The 9491-nt window shown below is 52.5% G+C and overlaps 28 non-coding genes across 28 annotated transcripts; 14 read left to right on the top strand and 14 right to left on the bottom strand.

Moving 5' to 3' along the window:
- Nucleotides 1–265: 265 nt before the first annotated feature.
- Trnar-acg (transfer RNA arginine (anticodon ACG)) lies at nt 266–338 on the bottom strand. Its single transcript has one exon. It is a non-coding gene; the product is annotated as a tRNA-Arg (tRNA).
- Nucleotides 339–768: 430 nt separating this feature from the next.
- Nucleotides 769–860, top strand: Trnai-uau (transfer RNA isoleucine (anticodon UAU)). Its single transcript is given in 2 exon segments — nt 769–806; nt 825–860. It is a non-coding gene; the product is annotated as a tRNA-Ile (tRNA).
- Nucleotides 861–971: 111 nt separating this feature from the next.
- On the top strand, nt 972–1043 carry Trnad-guc (transfer RNA aspartic acid (anticodon GUC)). The gene has a single exon. It is a non-coding gene; the product is annotated as a tRNA-Asp (tRNA).
- Nucleotides 1044–1256: 213 nt separating this feature from the next.
- On the bottom strand, nt 1257–1328 carry Trnam-cau (transfer RNA methionine (anticodon CAU)). Its single transcript has one exon. It is a non-coding gene; the product is annotated as a tRNA-Met (tRNA).
- A 283-nt stretch (nt 1329–1611) lies between these two features.
- Trnar-acg (transfer RNA arginine (anticodon ACG)) lies at nt 1612–1684 on the bottom strand. Its single transcript has one exon. It is a non-coding gene; the product is annotated as a tRNA-Arg (tRNA).
- Nucleotides 1685–2114: 430 nt separating this feature from the next.
- On the top strand, nt 2115–2206 carry Trnai-uau (transfer RNA isoleucine (anticodon UAU)). Its single transcript is given in 2 exon segments — nt 2115–2152; nt 2171–2206. It is a non-coding gene; the product is annotated as a tRNA-Ile (tRNA).
- Nucleotides 2207–2317: 111 nt separating this feature from the next.
- Trnad-guc (transfer RNA aspartic acid (anticodon GUC)) lies at nt 2318–2389 on the top strand. Its single transcript has one exon. It is a non-coding gene; the product is annotated as a tRNA-Asp (tRNA).
- Nucleotides 2390–2602: 213 nt separating this feature from the next.
- Nucleotides 2603–2674, bottom strand: Trnam-cau (transfer RNA methionine (anticodon CAU)). The gene has a single exon. It is a non-coding gene; the product is annotated as a tRNA-Met (tRNA).
- Nucleotides 2675–2957: 283 nt separating this feature from the next.
- On the bottom strand, nt 2958–3030 carry Trnar-acg (transfer RNA arginine (anticodon ACG)). The gene has a single exon. It is a non-coding gene; the product is annotated as a tRNA-Arg (tRNA).
- A 430-nt stretch (nt 3031–3460) lies between these two features.
- On the top strand, nt 3461–3552 carry Trnai-uau (transfer RNA isoleucine (anticodon UAU)). The gene is given in 2 exon segments: nt 3461–3498; nt 3517–3552. It is a non-coding gene; the product is annotated as a tRNA-Ile (tRNA).
- A 111-nt stretch (nt 3553–3663) lies between these two features.
- Trnad-guc (transfer RNA aspartic acid (anticodon GUC)) lies at nt 3664–3735 on the top strand. The gene has a single exon. It is a non-coding gene; the product is annotated as a tRNA-Asp (tRNA).
- Nucleotides 3736–3948: 213 nt separating this feature from the next.
- Trnam-cau (transfer RNA methionine (anticodon CAU)) lies at nt 3949–4020 on the bottom strand. Its single transcript has one exon. It is a non-coding gene; the product is annotated as a tRNA-Met (tRNA).
- Nucleotides 4021–4292: 272 nt separating this feature from the next.
- Nucleotides 4293–4365, bottom strand: Trnar-acg (transfer RNA arginine (anticodon ACG)). Its single transcript has one exon. It is a non-coding gene; the product is annotated as a tRNA-Arg (tRNA).
- A 430-nt stretch (nt 4366–4795) lies between these two features.
- Nucleotides 4796–4887, top strand: Trnai-uau (transfer RNA isoleucine (anticodon UAU)). The gene is given in 2 exon segments: nt 4796–4833; nt 4852–4887. It is a non-coding gene; the product is annotated as a tRNA-Ile (tRNA).
- A 111-nt stretch (nt 4888–4998) lies between these two features.
- Nucleotides 4999–5070, top strand: Trnad-guc (transfer RNA aspartic acid (anticodon GUC)). The gene has a single exon. It is a non-coding gene; the product is annotated as a tRNA-Asp (tRNA).
- A 213-nt stretch (nt 5071–5283) lies between these two features.
- Nucleotides 5284–5355, bottom strand: Trnam-cau (transfer RNA methionine (anticodon CAU)). The gene has a single exon. It is a non-coding gene; the product is annotated as a tRNA-Met (tRNA).
- Nucleotides 5356–5638: 283 nt separating this feature from the next.
- Nucleotides 5639–5711, bottom strand: Trnar-acg (transfer RNA arginine (anticodon ACG)). Its single transcript has one exon. It is a non-coding gene; the product is annotated as a tRNA-Arg (tRNA).
- Nucleotides 5712–6141: 430 nt separating this feature from the next.
- Nucleotides 6142–6233, top strand: Trnai-uau (transfer RNA isoleucine (anticodon UAU)). The gene is given in 2 exon segments: nt 6142–6179; nt 6198–6233. It is a non-coding gene; the product is annotated as a tRNA-Ile (tRNA).
- A 111-nt stretch (nt 6234–6344) lies between these two features.
- Nucleotides 6345–6416, top strand: Trnad-guc (transfer RNA aspartic acid (anticodon GUC)). Its single transcript has one exon. It is a non-coding gene; the product is annotated as a tRNA-Asp (tRNA).
- Nucleotides 6417–6629: 213 nt separating this feature from the next.
- Trnam-cau (transfer RNA methionine (anticodon CAU)) lies at nt 6630–6701 on the bottom strand. Its single transcript has one exon. It is a non-coding gene; the product is annotated as a tRNA-Met (tRNA).
- Nucleotides 6702–6973: 272 nt separating this feature from the next.
- Trnar-acg (transfer RNA arginine (anticodon ACG)) lies at nt 6974–7046 on the bottom strand. The gene has a single exon. It is a non-coding gene; the product is annotated as a tRNA-Arg (tRNA).
- Nucleotides 7047–7476: 430 nt separating this feature from the next.
- On the top strand, nt 7477–7568 carry Trnai-uau (transfer RNA isoleucine (anticodon UAU)). The gene is given in 2 exon segments: nt 7477–7514; nt 7533–7568. It is a non-coding gene; the product is annotated as a tRNA-Ile (tRNA).
- A 111-nt stretch (nt 7569–7679) lies between these two features.
- Trnad-guc (transfer RNA aspartic acid (anticodon GUC)) lies at nt 7680–7751 on the top strand. The gene has a single exon. It is a non-coding gene; the product is annotated as a tRNA-Asp (tRNA).
- Nucleotides 7752–7964: 213 nt separating this feature from the next.
- Nucleotides 7965–8036, bottom strand: Trnam-cau (transfer RNA methionine (anticodon CAU)). The gene has a single exon. It is a non-coding gene; the product is annotated as a tRNA-Met (tRNA).
- A 283-nt stretch (nt 8037–8319) lies between these two features.
- Trnar-acg (transfer RNA arginine (anticodon ACG)) lies at nt 8320–8392 on the bottom strand. Its single transcript has one exon. It is a non-coding gene; the product is annotated as a tRNA-Arg (tRNA).
- Nucleotides 8393–8822: 430 nt separating this feature from the next.
- Nucleotides 8823–8914, top strand: Trnai-uau (transfer RNA isoleucine (anticodon UAU)). Its single transcript is given in 2 exon segments — nt 8823–8860; nt 8879–8914. It is a non-coding gene; the product is annotated as a tRNA-Ile (tRNA).
- Nucleotides 8915–9025: 111 nt separating this feature from the next.
- Nucleotides 9026–9097, top strand: Trnad-guc (transfer RNA aspartic acid (anticodon GUC)). The gene has a single exon. It is a non-coding gene; the product is annotated as a tRNA-Asp (tRNA).
- Nucleotides 9098–9310: 213 nt separating this feature from the next.
- Trnam-cau (transfer RNA methionine (anticodon CAU)) lies at nt 9311–9382 on the bottom strand. The gene has a single exon. It is a non-coding gene; the product is annotated as a tRNA-Met (tRNA).
- Nucleotides 9383–9491: the final 109 nt, after the last annotated feature.

The raw sequence follows: 9491 nt of genomic DNA, 5'->3' as shown, positions 1-9491 counted from the left end.
GCAGTCCGTCCTTTTCGGTGCGTGGCATTGGACACTTGGAAAGCGTTGTATGCATCGGTTTCACGCGCCTACCGTTTAATTAACTGCGTATCATCTCTCAGCTTGACTTGTCTCGACTTTGCTCGACTGACGCTTGCACGAAGCGATATTTACCACGATCGTCTCGAGATGCAGCTGCGAGATGCTCAGGATTAACATTGCACTCCACGAAGGTGGAGACATTCGAATGCATTCCCTAGCTACGCCCCCGCAACTAACAAAATGCCGACCCTGCCAGGATTCGAACCTGGAATCTTCTGATCCGTAGTCAGACGCGTTATTCGTTGCGCCACAGGGCCACTGTTCGCGGTGTAAGCCACGGGGCGGGTGCACATCGCAAAGCAACGTGTTCTCCGTGGCTCGGCAATTGCGTGTCGTCCACTGACAACGGCGGCGCGGCCACTCTGGTCTTCCGCACTCTGCAGGGAGCTGCTAAGGAAGGCATCTCTCCTCCAGCTCCTCGGCCACGGTGCGCCTGCACAGCCTAGAGCTTGCCATACATCTGGACAGGTAGCAGAATGCAAGGCGCCCGTTTTTCTGCATTTTTTCGGTGATGACAAGCGGTTGATATGCCTGTAAGTGTAGCATATGAAACAAGAATCGTATGAAGCATTCGTAGACAGGTGCTGAAGTGGCAGTATGGCCGTAGGTGATGATCGTATGATGGGTCTGTAGCCACAACAGCTTGGCAGCAAAGTGAATACCGCTAACTGAAACCATTCCGCTGTAGCCCCAGTGGCGCAATTGGTTAGCGCACGGTACTTATAAGGCAGTAGCCGTGAGCAATGCCGGGGTTGTGAGTTCGAGCCTCACCTGGGGCATACTTTTATTTCGTAGCAGCTGACTCTGGAAGCATCGGGACGCTAGATTTTAGATGCATCACGTACTTGAGAAGCAGAAATGTGCGTGCATTGTATAGACCGCCTGCGTGTTCCTCGGTAGTATAGTGGTTAGTATCCCCGCCTGTCACGCGGGAGACCGGGGTTCGATTCCCCGCCGGGGAGGTCCGATTTTTATATCGCGAGAAAGCATTACCCTTGTGATCAAGGAATGTAATTGCTAAAAAATCGTAAGAAGGTCTGCGTCTTAGGAAGTGTTTCTCGTATTCTTCACACGACGTCATCGTTTCACAACTCACAGGGTTTACTGACGACGCTGAATCAGCGCACCCCAAGCTTAATGATCGAGCTCGAAGCACCAACGAAAAAGAATAATTTTAGCAGAGCGTGGTTTCGATCCACGGACCTCTGGGTTATGGGCCCAGCACGCTTCCACTGCGCCACTCTGCTGCGTGCAGCAGTCCGTCCTTTTCGGTGCGTGGCATTGGACACTTGCAAAGCGTTGTGTGCATCGGTTTCACGCGCCTACCGTTTAATTAACTGCGTATCATCTCTCAGCTTGACTTGTCTCGACTTTGCTCGACTGACGCTACGCTGACGCTTGCACGAAGCGATATTTACCACGATCGTCTCGAGATGCAGCTGCGAGATGCTCAGGATTAACATTGCACTCCACGAAGGTGGAGACATTCGAATGCATTGCCTAGCTACGCCCCCGCAACTAACAAAATGCCGACCCTGCCAGGATTCGAACCTGGAATCTTCTGATCCGTAGTCAGACGCGTTATTCGTTGCGCCACAGGGCCACTGTTCGCGGTGTAAGCCACGGGGCGGGTGCACATCGCAAAGCAACGTGTTCTCCGTGGCTCGGCAATTGCGTGTCGTCCACTGACAACGGCGGCGCGGCCACTCTGGTCTTCCGCACTCTGCAGGGAGCTGCTAAGGAAGGCATCTCTCCTCCAGCTCCTCGGCCACGGTGCGCCTGCACAGCCTAGAGCTTGCCATACATCTGGACAGGTAGCAGAATGCAAGGCGCCCGTTTTTCTGCATTTTTTCGGTGATGACAAGCGGTTGATATGCCTGTAAGTGTAGCATATGAAACAAGAATCGTATGAAGCATTCGTAGACAGGTGCTGAAGTGGCAGTATGGCCGTAGGTGATGATCGTATGATGGGTCTGTAGCCACAACAGCTTGGCAGCAAAGTGAATACCGCTAACTGAAACCATTCCGCTGTAGCCCCAGTGGCGCAATTGGTTAGCGCACGGTACTTATAAGGCAGTAGCCGTGAGCAATGCCGGGGTTGTGAGTTCGAGCCTCACCTGGGGCATACTTTTATTTCGTAGCAGCTGACTCTGGAAGCATCGGGACGCTAGATTTTAGATGCATCACGTACTTGAGAAGCAGAAATGTGCGTGCATTGTATAGACCGCCTGCGTGTTCCTCGGTAGTATAGTGGTTAGTATCCCCGCCTGTCACGCGGGAGACCGGGGTTCGATTCCCCGCCGGGGAGGTCCGATTTTTATATCGCGAGAAAGCATTACCCTTGTGATCAAGGAATGTAATTGCTAAAAAATCGTAAGAAGGTCTGCGTCTTAGGAAGTGTTTCTCGTATTCTTCACACGACGTCATCGTTTCACAACTCACAGGGTTTACTGACGACGCTGAATCAGCGCACCCCAAGCTTAATGATCGAGCTCGAAGCACCAACGAAAAAGAATAATTTTAGCAGAGCGTGGTTTCGATCCACGGACCTCTGGGTTATGGGCCCAGCACGCTTCCACTGCGCCACTCTGCTGCGTGCAGCAGTCCGTCCTTTTCGGTGCGTGGCATTGGACACTTGGAAAGCGTTGTGTGCATCGGTTTCACGCGCCTACCGTTTAATTAACTGCGTATCATCTCTCAGCTTGACTTGTCTCGACTTTGCTCGACTGACGCTACGCTGACGCTTGCACGAAGCGATATTTACCACGATCGTCTCGAGATGCAGCTGCGAGATGCTCAGGATTAACATTGCACTCCACGAAGGTGGAGACATTCGAATGCATTGCCTAGCTACGCCCCCGCAACTAACAAAATGCCGACCCTGCCAGGATTCGAACCTGGAATCTTCTGATCCGTAGTCAGACGCGTTATCCGTTGCGCCACAGGGCCACTGTTCGCGGTGTAAGCCACGGGCCGGGTGCACAACGCAAAGCAACATGTTCTCCGTGGCTCGGCAATTGCGTGTCGTCCACTGACAACGGCGGCGCGGCCACTCTGGTCTTCCGCACTCTGCAGGGAGCTGCTAAGGAAGGCATCTCTCCTCCAGCTCCTCGGCCACGGTGCGCCTGCACAGCCTAGAGCTTGCCATACATCTGGACAGGTAGCAGAATGCAAGGCGCCCGTTTTTCTGCATTTTTTCGGTGATGACAAGCGGTTGATATGCCTGTAAGTGTAGCATATGAAACAAGAATCGTATGAAGCATTCGTAGACAGGTGCTGAAGTGGCAGTATGGCCGTAGGTGATGATCGTATGATGGGTCTGTAGCCACAACAGCTTGGCAGCAAAGTGAATACCGCTAACTGAAACCATTCCGCTGTAGCCCCAGTGGCGCAATTGGTTAGCGCACGGTACTTATAAGGCAGTAGCCGTGAGCAATGCCGGGGTTGTGAGTTCGAGCCTCACCTGGGGCATACTTTTATTTCGTAGCAGCTGACTCTGGAAGCATCGGGACGCTAGATTTTAGATGTATCACGTACTTGAGAAGCAGAAATGTGCGTGCATTGTATAGACCGCCTGCGTGTTCCTCGGTAGTATAGTGGTTAGTATCCCCGCCTGTCACGCGGGAGACCGGGGTTCGATTCCCCGCCGGGGAGGTGCGATTTTTATATCGCGAGAAAGCATTACCCTTGTGATCAAGGAATGTAATTGCTAAAAAATCGTAAGAAGGTCTGCGTCTTAGGAAGTGTTTCTCGTATTCTTCACACGACGTCATCGTTTCACAACTCACAGGGTTTACTGACGACGCTGAATCAGCGCACCCCAAGCTTAATGATCGAGCTCGAAGCACCAACGAAAAAGAATAATTTTAGCAGAGCGTGGTTTCGATCCACGGACCTCTGGGTTATGGGCCCAGCACGCTTCCACTGCGCCACTCTGCTGCGTGCAGCAGTCCGTCCTTTTCGGTGCGTGGCATTGGACACTTGGAAAGCGTTGTATGCATCGGTTTCACGCGCCTACCGTTTAATTAACTGCGTATCATCTCTCAGCTTGACTTGTCTCGACTTTGCTCGACTGACGCTTGCACGAAGCGATATTTACCACGATCGTCTCGAGATGCAGCTGCGAGATGCTCAGGATTAACATTGCACTCCACGAAGGTGGAGACATTCGAATGCATTCCCTAGCTACGCCCCCGCAACTAACAAAATGCCGACCCTGCCAGGATTCGAACCTGGAATCTTCTGATCCGTAGTCAGACGCGTTATTCGTTGCGCCACAGGGCCACTGTTCGCGGTGTAAGCCACGGGGCGGGTGCACATCGCAAAGCAACGTGTTCTCCGTGGCTCGGCAATTGCGTGTCGTCCACTGACAACGGCGGCGCGGCCACTCTGGTCTTCCGCACTCTGCAGGGAGCTGCTAAGGAAGGCATCTCTCCTCCAGCTCCTCGGCCACGGTGCGCCTGCACAGCCTAGAGCTTGCCATACATCTGGACAGGTAGCAGAATGCAAGGCGCCCGTTTTTCTGCATTTTTTCGGTGATGACAAGCGGTTGATATGCCTGTAAGTGTAGCATATGAAACAAGAATCGTATGAAGCATTCGTAGACAGGTGCTGAAGTGGCAGTATGGCCGTAGGTGATGATCGTATGATGGGTCTGTAGCCACAACAGCTTGGCAGCAAAGTGAATACCGCTAACTGAAACCATTCCGCTGTAGCCCCAGTGGCGCAATTGGTTAGCGCACGGTACTTATAAGGCAGTAGCCGTGAGCAATGCCGGGGTTGTGAGTTCGAGCCTCACCTGGGGCATACTTTTATTTCGTAGCAGCTGACTCTGGAAGCATCGGGACGCTAGATTTTAGATGCATCACGTACTTGAGAAGCAGAAATGTGCGTGCATTGTATAGACCGCCTGCGTGTTCCTCGGTAGTATAGTGGTTAGTATCCCCGCCTGTCACGCGGGAGACCGGGGTTCGATTCCCCGCCGGGGAGGTCCGATTTTTATATCGCGAGAAAGCATTACCCTTGTGATCAAGGAATGTAATTGCTAAAAAATCGTAAGAAGGTCTGCGTCTTAGGAAGTGTTTCTCGTATTCTTCACACGACGTCATCGTTTCACAACTCACAGGGTTTACTGACGACGCTGAATCAGCGCACCCCAAGCTTAATGATCGAGCTCGAAGCACCAACGAAAAAGAATAATTTTAGCAGAGCGTGGTTTCGATCCACGGACCTCTGGGTTATGGGCCCAGCACGCTTCCACTGCGCCACTCTGCTGCGTGCAGCAGTCCGTCCTTTTCGGTGCGTGGCATTGGACACTTGCAAAGCGTTGTGTGCATCGGTTTCACGCGCCTACCGTTTAATTAACTGCGTATCATCTCTCAGCTTGACTTGTCTCGACTTTGCTCGACTGACGCTACGCTGACGCTTGCACGAAGCGATATTTACCACGATCGTCTCGAGATGCAGCTGCGAGATGCTCAGGATTAACATTGCACTCCACGAAGGTGGAGACATTCGAATGCATTGCCTAGCTACGCCCCCGCAACTAACAAAATGCCGACCCTGCCAGGATTCGAACCTGGAATCTTCTGATCCGTAGTCAGACGCGTTATCCGTTGCGCCACAGGGCCACTGTTCGCGGTGTAAGCCACGGGCCGGGTGCACAACGCAAAGCAACATGTTCTCCGTGGCTCGGCAATTGCGTGTCGTCCACTGACAACGGCGGCGCGGCCACTCTGGTCTTCCGCACTCTGCAGGGAGCTGCTAAGGAAGGCATCTCTCCTCCAGCTCCTCGGCCACGGTGCGCCTGCACAGCCTAGAGCTTGCCATACATCTGGACAGGTAGCAGAATGCAAGGCGCCCGTTTTTCTGCATTTTTTCGGTGATGACAAGCGGTTGATATGCCTGTAAGTGTAGCATATGAAACAAGAATCGTATGAAGCATTCGTAGACAGGTGCTGAAGTGGCAGTATGGCCGTAGGTGATGATCGTATGATGGGTCTGTAGCCACAACAGCTTGGCAGCAAAGTGAATACCGCTAACTGAAACCATTCCGCTGTAGCCCCAGTGGCGCAATTGGTTAGCGCACGGTACTTATAAGGCAGTAGCCGTGAGCAATGCCGGGGTTGTGAGTTCGAGCCTCACCTGGGGCATACTTTTATTTCGTAGCAGCTGACTCTGGAAGCATCGGGACGCTAGATTTTAGATGTATCACGTACTTGAGAAGCAGAAATGTGCGTGCATTGTATAGACCGCCTGCGTGTTCCTCGGTAGTATAGTGGTTAGTATCCCCGCCTGTCACGCGGGAGACCGGGGTTCGATTCCCCGCCGGGGAGGTGCGATTTTTATATCGCGAGAAAGCATTACCCTTGTGATCAAGGAATGTAATTGCTAAAAAATCGTAAGAAGGTCTGCGTCTTAGGAAGTGTTTCTCGTATTCTTCACACGACGTCATCGTTTCACAACTCACAGGGTTTACTGACGACGCTGAATCAGCGCACCCCAAGCTTAATGATCGAGCTCGAAGCACCAACGAAAAAGAATAATTTTAGCAGAGCGTGGTTTCGATCCACGGACCTCTGGGTTATGGGCCCAGCACGCTTCCACTGCGCCACTCTGCTGCGTGCAGCAGTCCGTCCTTTTCGGTGCGTGGCATTGGACACTTGGAAAGCGTTGTATGCATCGGTTTCACGCGCCTACCGTTTAATTAACTGCGTATCATCTCTCAGCTTGACTTGTCTCGACTTTGCTCGACTGACGCTTGCACGAAGCGATATTTACCACGATCGTCTCGAGATGCAGCTGCGAGATGCTCAGGATTAACATTGCACTCCACGAAGGTGGAGACATTCGAATGCATTCCCTAGCTACGCCCCCGCAACTAACAAAATGCCGACCCTGCCAGGATTCGAACCTGGAATCTTCTGATCCGTAGTCAGACGCGTTATTCGTTGCGCCACAGGGCCACTGTTCGCGGTGTAAGCCACGGGGCGGGTGCACATCGCAAAGCAACGTGTTCTCCGTGGCTCGGCAATTGCGTGTCGTCCACTGACAACGGCGGCGCGGCCACTCTGGTCTTCCGCACTCTGCAGGGAGCTGCTAAGGAAGGCATCTCTCCTCCAGCTCCTCGGCCACGGTGCGCCTGCACAGCCTAGAGCTTGCCATACATCTGGACAGGTAGCAGAATGCAAGGCGCCCGTTTTTCTGCATTTTTTCGGTGATGACAAGCGGTTGATATGCCTGTAAGTGTAGCATATGAAACAAGAATCGTATGAAGCATTCGTAGACAGGTGCTGAAGTGGCAGTATGGCCGTAGGTGATGATCGTATGATGGGTCTGTAGCCACAACAGCTTGGCAGCAAAGTGAATACCGCTAACTGAAACCATTCCGCTGTAGCCCCAGTGGCGCAATTGGTTAGCGCACGGTACTTATAAGTCAGTAGCCGTGAGCAATGCCGGGGTTGTGAGTTCGAGCCTCACCTGGGGCATACTTTTATTTCGTAGCAGCTGACTCTGGAAGCATCGGGACGCTAGATTTTAGATGTATCACGTACTTGAGAAGCAGAAATGTGCGTGCATTGTATAGACCGCCTGCGTGTTCCTCGGTAGTACAGTGGTTAGTATCCCCGCCTGTCACGCGGGAGACCGGGGTTCGATTCCCCGCCGGGGAGGTGCGATTTTTATATCGCGAGAAAGCATTACCCTTGTGATCAAAGAATGTAATTGCTAAAAAATCGTAAGAAGGTCTGCGTCTTAGGAAGTGTTTCTCGTATTCTTCACACGACGTCATCGTTTCACAACTCACAGGGTTTACTGACGACGCTGAATCAGCGCACCCCAAGCTTAATGATCGAGCTCGAAGCACCAACGAAAAAGAATAATTTTAGCAGTGCGTGGTTTCGATCCACGGACCTCTGGGTTATGGGCCCAGCACGCTTCCACTGCGCCACTCTGCTGCGTGCAGCAGTCCGTCCTTTTCGGTGCGTGGCATTGGACACTTGGAAAGCGTTGTGTGCATCGGTTTCACGCGCCTACCGTTTAATTAACTGCGTATCATCTCTCAGCTTGACTTGTCTCGACTTTGCTCGACTGACGCTACGCTGACGCTTGCACGAAGCGATATTTACCACGATCGTCTCGAGATGCAGCTGCGAGATGCTCAGGATTAACATTGCACTCCACGAAGGTGGAGACATTCGAATGCATTGCCTAGCTACGCCCCCGCAACTAACAAAATGCCGACCCTGCCAGGATTCGAACCTGGAATCTTCTGATCCGTAGTCAGACGCGTTATCCGTTGCGCCACAGGGCCACTGTTCGCGGTGTAAGCCACGGGGCGGGTGCACAACGCAAAGCAACATGTTCTCCGTGGCTCGGCAATTGCGTGTCGTCCACTGACAACGGCGGCGCGGCCACTCTGGTCTTCCGCACTCTGCAGGGAGCTGCTAAGGAAGGCATCTCTCCTCCAGCTCCTCGGCCACGGTGCGCCTGCACAGCCTAGAGCTTGCCATACATCTGGACAGGTAGCAGAATGCAAGGCGCCCGTTTTTCTGCATTTTTTCGGTGATGACAAGCGGTTGATATGCCTGTAAGTGTAGCATATGAAACAAGAATCGTATGAAGCATTCGTAGACAGGTGCTGAAGTGGCAGTATGGCCGTAGGTGATGATCGTATGATGGGTCTGTAGCCACAACAGCTTGGCAGCAAAGTGAATACCGCTAACTGAAACCATTCCGCTGTAGCCCCAGTGGCGCAATTGGTTAGCGCACGGTACTTATAAGGCAGTAGCCGTGAGCAATGCCGGGGTTGTGAGTTCGAGCCTCACCTGGGGCATACTTTTATTTCGTAGCAGCTGACTCTGGAAGCATCGGGACGCTAGATTTTAGATGTATCACGTACTTGAGAAGCAGAAATGTGCGTGCATTGTATAGACCGCCTGCGTGTTCCTCGGTAGTATAGTGGTTAGTATCCCCGCCTGTCACGCGGGAGACCGGGGTTCGATTCCCCGCCGGGGAGGTGCGATTTTTATATCGCGAGAAAGCATTACCCTTGTGATCAAGGAATGTAATTGCTAAAAAATCGTAAGAAGGTCTGCGTCTTAGGAAGTGTTTCTCGTATTCTTCACACGACGTCATCGTTTCACAACTCACAGGGTTTACTGACGACGCTGAATCAGCGCACCCCAAGCTTAATGATCGAGCTCGAAGCACCAACGAAAAAGAATAATTTTAGCAGAGCGTGGTTTCGATCCACGGACCTCTGGGTTATGGGCCCAGCACGCTTCCACTGCGCCACTCTGCTGCGTGCAGCAGTCCGTCCTTTTCGGTGCGTGGCATTGGACACTTGGAAAGCGTTGTATGCATCGGTTTCACGCGCCTACCGTTTAATTAACTGCGTATCATCTCTCAGC

The sequence above is a fragment of the Schistocerca gregaria genome, chromosome 8 (genome assembly GCF_023897955.1).
Source record: "Schistocerca gregaria isolate iqSchGreg1 chromosome 8, iqSchGreg1.2, whole genome shotgun sequence".
Classification (NCBI taxonomy): Eukaryota; Metazoa; Arthropoda; class Insecta; order Orthoptera; family Acrididae; genus Schistocerca; species Schistocerca gregaria.
Note: the sequence above shows the minus strand (reverse complement) of the source record. Positions and strands in the feature narration are given on the sequence as shown.